Here is an 11,223-nt window from a genome sequence, read left to right as displayed (position 1 = left end):
TGCCGTGACTCGGATTCGAACCAAGGTTGCTGCGGCCACAACGCAGAGTACTAACCACTATACGATCACGGCGAGCTACTTGGGCTCAACGACATACAGTGACATGGAGAATTTATAATTCGGAACACTCAGGGCTATTCCTGTGATAGGCTGGATGTATTCATTGCTTCCTCATTCAGAGGCTGCGTCTCCTCAGTGGTTGATAGGCTGAAACCGTTTCCTGGCCGCCTGCTTGTGAAATGCCAGGAGTCAAAGATCACACATTACACTTGCGGACCTGTGATGGGACACCAATGCAGAGAAACCCACCTGGCACAGACCTTCTATTCTGTCTATTAGACCTGCATCTTCCCTGCACCTTTCAAGCCATTTGTATGTGAAGCAAGAAAGAGTTAGAGAGTGATCCATCTACACTTTTATAGGGAGGATGTCGCCGTGAGCTCCTCCCAGCTAATCACACGAACAGCAGAAAAGCAAGATAAATACACAGTTGAGGGGTGGGCTGCATGGTTATGTTTTTGAGTAAATATTGAAACTGACCTCAGTGGCTCATTAGCAGAGCTGCGGCTAATGACTGGTGCCAAATCATGATGAAGCAAGCACCATGGCTCGTAGGGGACCCACAACACGCTTTTCTTAGCTCACTGAATTAAAGTATAAACTTCCGCCGTGTGTGAGTGGTAAAGGCTTGTTAATATGGTTCCTTTTCCAATTCAAGTCTGACAACAAGAGGCAGGAACCACGTGGCTTCGGAAGCTCAGGAAAGTAGCCACCAACCACAGAGAAAGAGAGAACTGGCAGTATGAGAGGTGGAGAAAACAGAAGCGGGAGCAAGGAGCTCAAATGAGATTGATGGCGTTTAAATAGAGCGCGTAAAGGAACAGTTACACAGCTAAGAAATGGGAAAGACAGACTAGGGAAAAAAACACAGAAAGAGCCAGTAGATGAAATTCTCTTCCTGGGACAGCAGGTTAAGAGAAATTACACATGGGGAGGTTAAGCATGTAACACGGAGGAGAATAAAAAAGAAAATGCAGTTTTATGAAGTGTGTTTGCCAATCCAGCCAGCACTTTTGTTCTATTTCTCTCTTTGCGTCTTTTATTGGTAAAGTAACTTTCAAGTGCATGCGCAGGTATGAATGAGAGAGCAACGGTATAATAATTTGAAGCGTTTACACCAGTGCTAAAGTAGGAATGAGGTGTAGCAAAGACATGAAAGAGGTAGCGATAACAAATATGTGGAGAGGCAATAGTGACACAAAAATAAGCCACCTATTTATAAAACTGAAATGGAAGAAATACTAAAGGTTAACTTCTGAAATTGTAGCCGATAATAAAAAGATTCTCGTTGTTGGCAGGATTCGAACCTGCGCGGGGATACCCCAATGGATTTCGAGTCCATCGCCTTAACCACTCGGCCACAACAACTTGCTGTAAGCTGCCTACAAATATTTTGTTTGAAAGTTTTGAAGTTTTCCCACATCAAAGTACTGATATTCTGCAATGCGCTTTTTAAAAACAATGTTTTTTTCATCATGCACGTTCTGTCCTAAAAACAAAAATTGCAGGAGTACATCTCTGGATCTGTAAAAGGATACGCTTGCATTCAAACTCCCTTGTGGCACTCAAGTTTTTGGGACCCTGTTGCACTCTGTTTTTGCGCTGCTTTTAGTATACGACCCATATTACAGAAGTCAACCATCTCTGAGTATTTGGGACTCCTTTGTAAGTGCCTTATCTTTAATCCTTGAAAAACTCTATAATAAAGGGGTCTGTCAAATATTGCTTGAATGGAAGATAAAAGAAGGCCCACTTGTCTCACCAAATGCAGTAGAGAAACCTGATGTTTTACTCATGTTATCCTTAGTTCAGTTTTTGGTAGACCTGGCATCCTTAAGGTGGCCTACCAGCAACCTTTTTGCTTTTCACCTCACGTTTTGCTGTATCTTTATGTTGGTCTTAGGACTCTAATCACTTTATCACTACTGTGAGAAAGTGGCTCTGTATATACTGTTCCCAAATAGGTACAGTGTGCACAGAGTCCCCAGTCCCCAGAGGTTTGGCAGAGGCTAAAGTTAGATATAACCTTACTCTCTAAAGTGGTAGCTTGCCGAGCAGTAAGGCAGTATCAGAGTACAGTGTAAAACATTTGTTGTACACACTCAGTCAGCAAATGGTCTCACACACTCAAGAACTGAACTCTAGGCCCTTGGTTTGCATACAAAAGATATTGTTGTTTTATTTTAGAACCAACAATAGGTATCAAAATATACTTTCTCAGAATGAGATGCTTTAGTTAAATACTTTGCAATAGGCAATTGACTTTTGCAGGTCATAGTTACAGTTTATTGCAATAGGCAACACAATTTGAATCACAATAATACATTGAGCTCAATGGGAATTTTAAGTTATATGCAATTAATTACTTTCAGGATTACTTTTCTAAATCCAGGACTGGATCCTAGATTCAGTCCTGGGACAGTTCTTGGAAACAAGTGAGTAAATTCGTTTTAGTTACTGTTGTGATTTTTAAGCAATATTTTGCTATTTTACAAGTTGACACTTAGAAACTTTTGCTGATCAAATTACCAATGTTATCCTATGGAAGGAAATTCACTTAGCAGGTAAGTGGGGTTATGGTTCCTTTTTCTAGGTCAGTGTTGGATCCTAGATCCAGCACTACTGTACCACCTGTAAGCAGGTGAGAAACTGCGTTTAAGTTATACAGGCGATTTTTAAGGAATATTTACATGTTTGCAAAATCGACACTTAGAAGAAATTTCACAGAAAAACAGTCAATGGTTTCCTATGGAAGAAAATTCAAGTTACGGGTAAAGTACATTCTCGTTACTTTTGTAATCCAGTGCTGGGCTCCTAGGCTCAGTACTGGGACATCTATCTAAAACAGGTAAACAATTACGTTTTCACAGTTGGTACGATTTTTAAAGAATATGTGTAAGTTTCAAAAATCGACACTTAGAAAATTTTCAGCAAAAAGCAGGCAATGATATCCCATGGAAGGAAATTCGAGTTACTGGTAAGTACGGTTAAAATTACTTTTCAGGGTCAGTACTGAGCTCCAAGATGCAGCACTGAGGTCTCTCCTGATAACAGGTGAGTAAATCAGAATTCGTTGTTCGGCTGATTTTAGATGAATATTTTAAAGTTACAAAACTCCACACCACTTAGAAGAATTTCCAAGTGAAACAACGAAATTTTAGCCTATGGAAGAAACGTGAGTTATCGGCTTTTAGGTAAGTACTCGACTGGCAGAGTTATGGTTCTGGGCATAGACTCAGGGGTCTCCCAGGGGAGTCCCAGCCTACTTCCCAAGCCTTAAACTCCCCTTTTATTACATATATTTACACCTAAGGTAGGCCCTAGGTAGTCCTAGGTGCATGATGCTATGTAAGTAAAAAATAAGATATGTACTTTGGTGGTTCGCGTGTCCTGTAAGTACCAAACAGTCTATTTCATTTTTCACTACTGTGAGGTCTACCCCTCTCATAGGTTAGCTCTGTGTATTCCCCTATACTTTTATTTGGTAATTCCATATCGGAGAGGAGTAGCTTTATTTATTTATTGAAAATCCTACTTACTGGTGAGGTTGGATTTAACTTTACTATTTTAGAAATGCCACTTTTAGAGAGTGAACATTTCTCTGCACTTACTGCTCTATTTGCCTGAAACCTGGCCCCAATACACGTCTGGATTGGGCTGGGTGACAGCAAAATTTGTGCCTTCCCTCTAGAGAGCCACAACACAGGTCACTCAACTGCACCTGGGGGGTGAGCTCCGCTCCCCCTCCACCCCCAATAGGTTCAAGAACGATAATTTATGTAAGTAAATACATTATAGCTACAGCTTATAATCATGCGAGTTTAAATCATTTGTTGTTAGATGGTTTAAATATTTGAAAGGATCTGTTTTTAATAGACATTTTACAAAAACCACTGGCACATTTGCTAATTCTGTAAAATTAACACCCAACTGCCGTGACATTGCCAACCACAATGCCGTGACTCGGATTCAAACCAAGGTTGCTGCGGCCACAACGCAGAGTACTAACCACTATACGATCACGGCGAGCTACTTGGGCTCAACGACATACAGTGACATGGAGAATTTATAATTCGGAACACTCAGGGCTATTCCTGTGATAGGCTGGATGTATTCATTGCTTCCTCATTCCTCATTCAGAGGCTGCGTCTCCTCAGTGGTTGATAGGCTGAAACCATTTCCTGGCCGCCTGCTTGTGAAATGCCAGGAGTCAAAGTTCACACATTACACTTGCGGACCTGTGATGGGACACCAATGCAGAGAAACCCACCTGGCACAGACCTTCTATTCTGTCTATTAGACCTGCATCTTCCCTGCATCTTTCAAGCCATTTGTATGTGAAGCAAGAAAGAGTTAGAGAGTGATCCATCTACACTTTTATAGGGAGGATGTCGCCGTGAGCTCCTCCCAGCTAATCACACGAACAGCAGAAAAGCAAGATAAATACACAGTTGAGGGGTGGGCTGCATGGTTATGTTTTTGAGTAAATATTGAAACTGACCTCAGTGGCTCATTAGCAGAGCTGCGGCTAATGACTGGTGCCAAATCATGATGAAGCAAGCACCATGGCTCGTAGGGGACCCACAACACGCTTTTCTTAGCTCACTGAATTAAAGTATAAACTTCCGCCGTGTGTGAGTGGTAAAGGCTTGTTAATATGGTTCCTTTTCCAATTCAAGTCTGACAACAAGAGGCAGGAACCACGTGGCTTCGGAAGCTCAGGAAAGTAGCCACCAACCACAGAGAAAGAGAGAACTGGCAGTATGAGAGGTGGAGAAAACAGAAGCGGGAGCAAGGAGCTCAAATGAGATTGATGGCGTTTAAATAGAGCGCGTAAAGGAACAGTTACACAGCTAAGAAATGGGAAAGACAGACTAGGGAAAAAAACACAGAAAGAGCCTGTAGATGAAATTCTCTTCCTGGGACAGCAGGTTAAGAGAAATTACACATGGGGAGGTTAAGCATGTAACACGGGGGAGAATAAAAAAGAAAATGCAGTTTTATGAAGTGTGTTTGCCAATCCAGCCAGCACTTTTGTTCTATTTCTCTCTTTGCGTCTTTTATTGGTAAAGTAACTTTCAAGTGCATGCGCAGGTATGAATGAGAGAGCAACGGTATAATAATTTGAAGCGTTTACACCAGTGCTAAAGTAGGAATGAGGTGTAGCAAAGACATGAAAGAGGTAGCGATAACAAATATGTGGAGAGGCAATAGTGACACAAAAATAAGCCACCTATTTATAAAACTGAAATGGAAGAAATACTAAAGGTTAACTTCTGAAATTGTAGCCGATAATAAAAAGATTTTCGTTGTTGGCAGGATTCGAACCTGCGCGGGGATACCCCAATGGATTTCAAGTCCATCGCCTTAACCACTCGGCCACAACAACTTGCTGTAAGCTGCCTACAAATATTTTGTTTGAAAGTTTTGAAGTTTTCCCACATCAAAGTACTGATATTCTGCAATGCGCTTTTTAAAAACAATGTTTTTTTCATCATGCACGTTCTGTCCTAAAAACAAAAATTGCATGAGTATATCTCTGGATCTGTAAAAGGATACGCTTGCATTCAAACTCCCTTGTGGCACTCAAGTTTTTTGGACCCTGTTGCACTCTGTTTTTGCGCTGCTTTTAGTCTACGACCCATATTACAGAAGTCAACCATCTCTGAGTATTTGGGACTCCTTTGTAAGTGCCTTATCTTTAATCCTTGAAAAGCTCTATAATAAAGGGGTCTGTCAAAGATTGCTTGAATGGAAGATAAAAGAAGGCCCACTTGTCTCACCAAATGCAGTAGAGAAACCTGATGTTTTACTCATGTTATCCTTAGTTCAGTTTTTGGTAGACCTGGCATCCTTAAGGTGGCCTACCAGCAACCTTTTTGCTTTTCACCTCACGTTTTGCTGTATCTTTATGTTGGCCTTAGCACTCTAATCACTTTATCACTACTGTGAGAAAGTGGCTCTGTATATACTGTTCCCAAATAGGTACAGTGTGCACAGAGTCCCCAGTCCCCAGAGGTTAGGCAGAGGCTAAAGTTAGATATAACCTTACTCTCTAAAGTGGTAGCTTGCCGAGCAGTAAGGCAGTATCAGAGTACAGTGTAAAACATTTGTTGTACACACTCAGTCAGCAAATGGTCTCACACACTTAAGAACTGAACTCTAGGCCATTGGTTTGCATACAAAAGATATTGTTGTTTTATTTTAGAACCAACAATAGGTATCAAAATATACTTTCTCAGAATGAGATGCTTTAGTTAAATACTTTGCAATAGGCAATTGACTTTTGCAGGTCATAGTTACAGTTTATTGCAATAGGCAACACAATTTGAATCACAATAATACATTGAGCTCAATGGGAATTTTAAGTTATATGCAATTAATTACTTTCAGGATTACTTTTCTAAATCCAGGACTGGATCCTAGATTCAGTCCTGGGACAGTTCTTGGAAACAAGTGAGTAAATTCGTTTTAGTTACTGTTGTGATTTTTAAGCAATATTTTGCTATTTTACAAGTTGACACTTAGAAACTTTTGCTGATCAAATTACCAATGTTATCCTATGGAAGAAAATTCACTTAGCAGGTAAGTGGGGTTATGGTTCCTTTTTCTAGGTCAGTGTTGGATCCTAGATCCAGCACTACTGTACCACCTGTAAGCAGGTGAGAAACTGCGTTTAAGTTATACAGGCGATTTTTAAGGAATATTTACATGTTTGCAAAATCGACACTTAGAAGAAATTTCACAGAAAAACAGTCAATGGTTTCCTATGGAAGAAAATTCAAGTTACGGGTAAAGTACATTCTCGTTACTTTTGTAATCCAGTGCTGGGCTCCTAGGCTCAGTACTGGGACATCTATCTAAAACAGGTAAACAATTACGTTTTCACAGTTGGTACGATTTTTAAAGAATATTTGTAAGTTTCAAAAATCGACACTTAGAAAATTTTCAGCAAAAAGCAGGCAATGATATCCCATGGAAGGAAATTCGAGTTACTGGTAAGTACGGTTAAAATTACTTTTCAGGGTCAGTACTGAGCTCCAAGATGCAGCACTGAGGTCTCTCCTGATAACAGGTGAGTAAATCAGAATTCGTTGTTCGGCTGATTTTAGATGAATATTTTAAAGTTCCAAAACTCCACACCACTTAGAAGAATTTCCAAGTGAAACAACGAAATTTTAGCCTATGGAAGAAAAGTGAGTTATCGGCTTTTAGGTAAGTACTCGACTGGCAGAGTTATGGTTCTGGGCATAGACTCAGGGGTCTCCCAGGGGAGTCCCAGCCTACTTGCCAAGCCTTAAACTCCCCTTTTATTACATATAATTTACACCTAAGGTAGGCCCTATGTAGTCCTAGGTGCATGATGCTATGTAAGTAAAAAATAAGATATGTAATTTGGTGGTTCGCGTGTCCTGTAAGTACCAAACAGTCTATTTCATTTTTCACTACTGTGAGGTCTACCCCTCTCATAGGTTAGCTCTGTGTATTCCCCTATACTTTTTATTTGGTAATTCCATATCGGAGAGGAGTAGCTTTATTTATTTATTGAAAATCCTACTTACTGGTGAGGTTGGATTTAACTTTACTATTTTAGAAATGCCACTTTTAGAGAGTGAACATTTCTCTGCACTTACTGCTCTATTTGCCTGAAACCTGGCCCCAATACACGTCTGGATTGGGCTGGGTGACAGCAAAATTTGTGCCTTCCCTCTAGAGAGCCACAACACAGGTCACTCAACTGCACCTGGGGGGTGAGCTCCGCTCCCCCTCCACCCCCAATAGGTTCAAGAACGATAATTTATGTAAGTAAATACATTATAGCTACAGCTTATAATCATGCAAGTTTAAATCATTTGTTGTTAGATGGTTTAAATATTTGAAAGGATCTGTTTTTAATAGACATTTTACAAAAACCACTGGTACATTTGCTAATTCTGTAAAATTAACACCCAACTGCCGTGACATTGCCAACCACAATGCCGTGACTCGGATTCGAACCAAGGTTGCTGCGGCCACAACGCAGAGTACTAACCACTATACGATCACGGCGAGCTACTTGGGCTCAACGACATACAGTGACATGGAGAATTTATAATTCGGAACACTCAGGGCTATTCCTGTGATAGGCTGGATGTATTCATTGCTTCCTCATTCAGAGGCTGCGTCTCCTCAGTGGTTGATAGGCTGAACCGTTTCCTGGCCGCCTGCTTGTGAAATGCCAGGAGTCAAAGATCACACATTACACTTGCGGACCTGTGATGGGACACCAATGCAGAGAAACCCACCTGGCACAGACCTTCTATTCTGTCTATTAGACCTGCATCTTCCCTGCACCTTTCAAGCCATTTGTATGTGAAGCAAGAAAGAGTTAGAGAGTGATCCATCTACACTTTTATAGGGAGGATGTCGCCGTGAGCTCCTCCCAGCTAATCACACGAACAGCAGAAAAGCAAGATAAATACACAGTTGAGGGGTGGGCTGCATGGTTATGTTTTTGAGTAAATATTGAAACTGACCTCAGTGGCTCATTAGCAGAGCTGCGGCTAATGACTGGTGCCAAATCATGATGAAGCAAGCACCATGGCTCGTAGGGGACCCACAACACGCTTTTCTTAGCTCACTGAATTAAAGTATAAACTTCCGCCGTGTGTGAGTGGTAAAGGCTTGTTAATATGGTTCCTTTTCCAATTCAAGTCTGACAACAAGAGGCAGGAACCACGTGGCTTCGGAAGCTCAGGAAAGTAGCCACCAACCACAGAGAAAGAGAGAACTGGCAGTATGAGAGGTGGAGAAAACAGAAGCGGGAGCAAGGAGCTCAAATGAGATTGATGGCGTTTAAATAGAGCGCGTAAAGGAACAGTTACACAGCTAAGAAATGGGAAAGACAGACTAGGGAAAAAAACACAGAAAGAGCCAGTAGATGAAATTCTCTTCCTGGGACAGCAGGTTAAGAGAAATTACACATGGGGAGGTTAAGCATGTAACACGGAGGAGAATAAAAAAGAAAATGCAGTTTTATGAAGTGTGTTTGCCAATCCAGCCAGCACTTTTGTTCTATTTCTCTCTTTGCGTCTTTTATTGGTAAAGTAACTTTCAAGTGCATGCGCAGGTATGAATGAGAGAGCAACGGTATAATAATTTGAAGCGTTTACACCAGTGCTAAAGTAGGAATGAGGTGTAGCAAAGACATGAAAGAGGTAGCGATAACAAATATGTGGAGAGGCAATAGTGACACAAAAATAAGCCACCTATTTATAAAACTGAAATGGAAGAAATACTAAAGGTTAACTTCTGAAATTGTAGCCGATAATAAAAAGATTCTCGTTGTTGGCAGGATTCGAACCTGCGCGGGGATACCCCAATGGATTTCGAGTCCATCGCCTTAACCACTCGGCCACAACAACTTGCTGTAAGCTGCCTACAAATATTTTGTTTGAAAGTTTTGAAGTTTTCCCACATCAAAGTACTGATATTCTGCAATGCGCTTTTTAAAAACAATGTTTTTTTCATCATGCACGTTCTGTCCTAAAAACAAAAATTGCAGGAGTACATCTCTGGATCTGTAAAAGGATACGCTTGCATTCAAACTCCCTTGTGGCACTCAAGTTTTTGGGACCCTGTTGCACTCTGTTTTTGCGCTGCTTTTAGTATACGACCCATATTACAGAAGTCAACCATCTCTGAGTATTTGGGACTCCTTTGTAAGTGCCTTATCTTTAATCCTTGAAAAGCTCTATAATAAAGGGGTCTGTCAAATATTGCTTGAATGGAAGATAAAAGAAGGCCCACTTGTCTCACCAAATGCAGTAGAGAAACCTGATGTTTTACTCATGTTATCCTTAGTTCAGTTTTTGGTAGACCTGGCATCCTTAAGGTGGCCTACCAGCAACCTTTTTGCTTTTCACCTCACGTTTTGCTGTATCTTTATGTTGGTCTTAGGACTCTAATCACTTTATCACTACTGTGAGAAAGTGGCTCTGTATATACTGTTCCCAAATAGGTACAGTGTGCACAGAGTCCCCAGTCCCCAGAGGTTTGGCAGAGGCTAAAGTTAGATATAACCTTACTCTCTAAAGTGGTAGCTTGCCGAGCAGTAAGGCAGTATCAGAGTACAGTGTAAAACATTTGTTGTACACACTCAGTCAGCAAATGGTCTCACACACTCAAGAACTAAACTCTAGGCCATTGGTTTGCATACAAAAGATATTGTTGTTTTATTTTAGAACCAACAATAGGTATCAAAATATACTTTCTCAGAATGAGATGCTTTAGTTAAATACTTTGCAATAGGCAATTGACTTTTGCAGGTCATAGTTACAGTTTATTGCAATAGGCAACACAATTTGAATCACAATAATACATTGAGCTCAATGGGAATTTTAAGTTATATGCAATTAATTACTTTCAGGATTACTTTTCTAAATCCAGGACTGGATCCTAGATTCAGTCCTGGGACAGTTCTTGGAAACAAGTGAGTAAATTCGTTTTAGTTACTGTTGTGATTTTTAAGCAATATTTTGCTATTTTACAAGTTGACACTTAGAAACTTTTGCTGATCAAATTACCAATGTTATCCTATGGAAGGAAATTCACTTAGCAGGTAAGTGGGGTTATGGTTCCTTTTTCTAGGTCAGTGTTGGATCCTAGATCCAGCACTACTGTACCACCTGTAAGCAGGTGAGAAACTGCGTTTAAGTTATACAGGCGATTTTTAAGGAATATTTACATGTTTGCAAAATCGACACTTAGAAGAAATTTCACAGAAAAACAGTCAATGGTTTCCTATGGAAGAAAATTCAAGTTACGGGTAAAGTACATTCTCGTTACTTTTGTAATCCAGTGCTGGGCTCCTAGGCTCAGTACTGGGACATCTATCTAAAACAGGTAAACAATTACGTTTTCACAGTTGGTACGATTTTTAAAGAATATGTGTAAGTTTCAAAAATCGACACTTAGAAAATTTTCAGCAAAAAGCAGGCAATGATATCCCATGGAAGGAAATTCGAGTTACTGGTAAGTACGGTTAAAATTACTTTTCAGGGTCAGTACTGAGCTCCAAGATGCAGCACTGAGGTCTCTCCTGATAACAGGTGAGTAAATCAGAATTCGTTGTTCGGCTGATTTTAGATGAATATTTTAAAGTTACAAAACTCCACACCACTT

At 40.5% G+C, this 11,223-nt stretch overlaps 5 non-coding genes across 5 annotated transcripts; all 5 read right to left on the bottom strand.

The window, feature by feature from the left end:
- TRNAH-GUG (transfer RNA histidin (anticodon GUG)) lies at positions 1-72 on the bottom strand. The gene has a single exon. It is a non-coding gene; the product is annotated as a tRNA-His (tRNA).
- A 1,274-nt stretch (positions 73-1,346) lies between these two features.
- On the bottom strand, positions 1,347-1,428 carry TRNAS-CGA (transfer RNA serine (anticodon CGA)). Its single transcript has one exon. It is a non-coding gene; the product is annotated as a tRNA-Ser (tRNA).
- A 3,939-nt stretch (positions 1,429-5,367) lies between these two features.
- On the bottom strand, positions 5,368-5,449 carry TRNAS-UGA (transfer RNA serine (anticodon UGA)). Its single transcript has one exon. It is a non-coding gene; the product is annotated as a tRNA-Ser (tRNA).
- Positions 5,450-8,037: 2,588 nt separating this feature from the next.
- TRNAH-GUG (transfer RNA histidin (anticodon GUG)) lies at positions 8,038-8,109 on the bottom strand. Its single transcript has one exon. It is a non-coding gene; the product is annotated as a tRNA-His (tRNA).
- Positions 8,110-9,382: 1,273 nt separating this feature from the next.
- TRNAS-CGA (transfer RNA serine (anticodon CGA)) lies at positions 9,383-9,464 on the bottom strand. Its single transcript has one exon. It is a non-coding gene; the product is annotated as a tRNA-Ser (tRNA).
- Positions 9,465-11,223: the final 1,759 nt, after the last annotated feature.

The sequence above is a fragment of the Triturus cristatus genome, chromosome 12 (genome assembly GCF_964204655.1).
Source record: "Triturus cristatus chromosome 12, aTriCri1.1, whole genome shotgun sequence".
NCBI lineage: Eukaryota > Metazoa > Chordata > Amphibia > Caudata > Salamandridae > Triturus > Triturus cristatus.
Note: the sequence above shows the minus strand (reverse complement) of the source record. Positions and strands in the feature narration are given on the sequence as shown.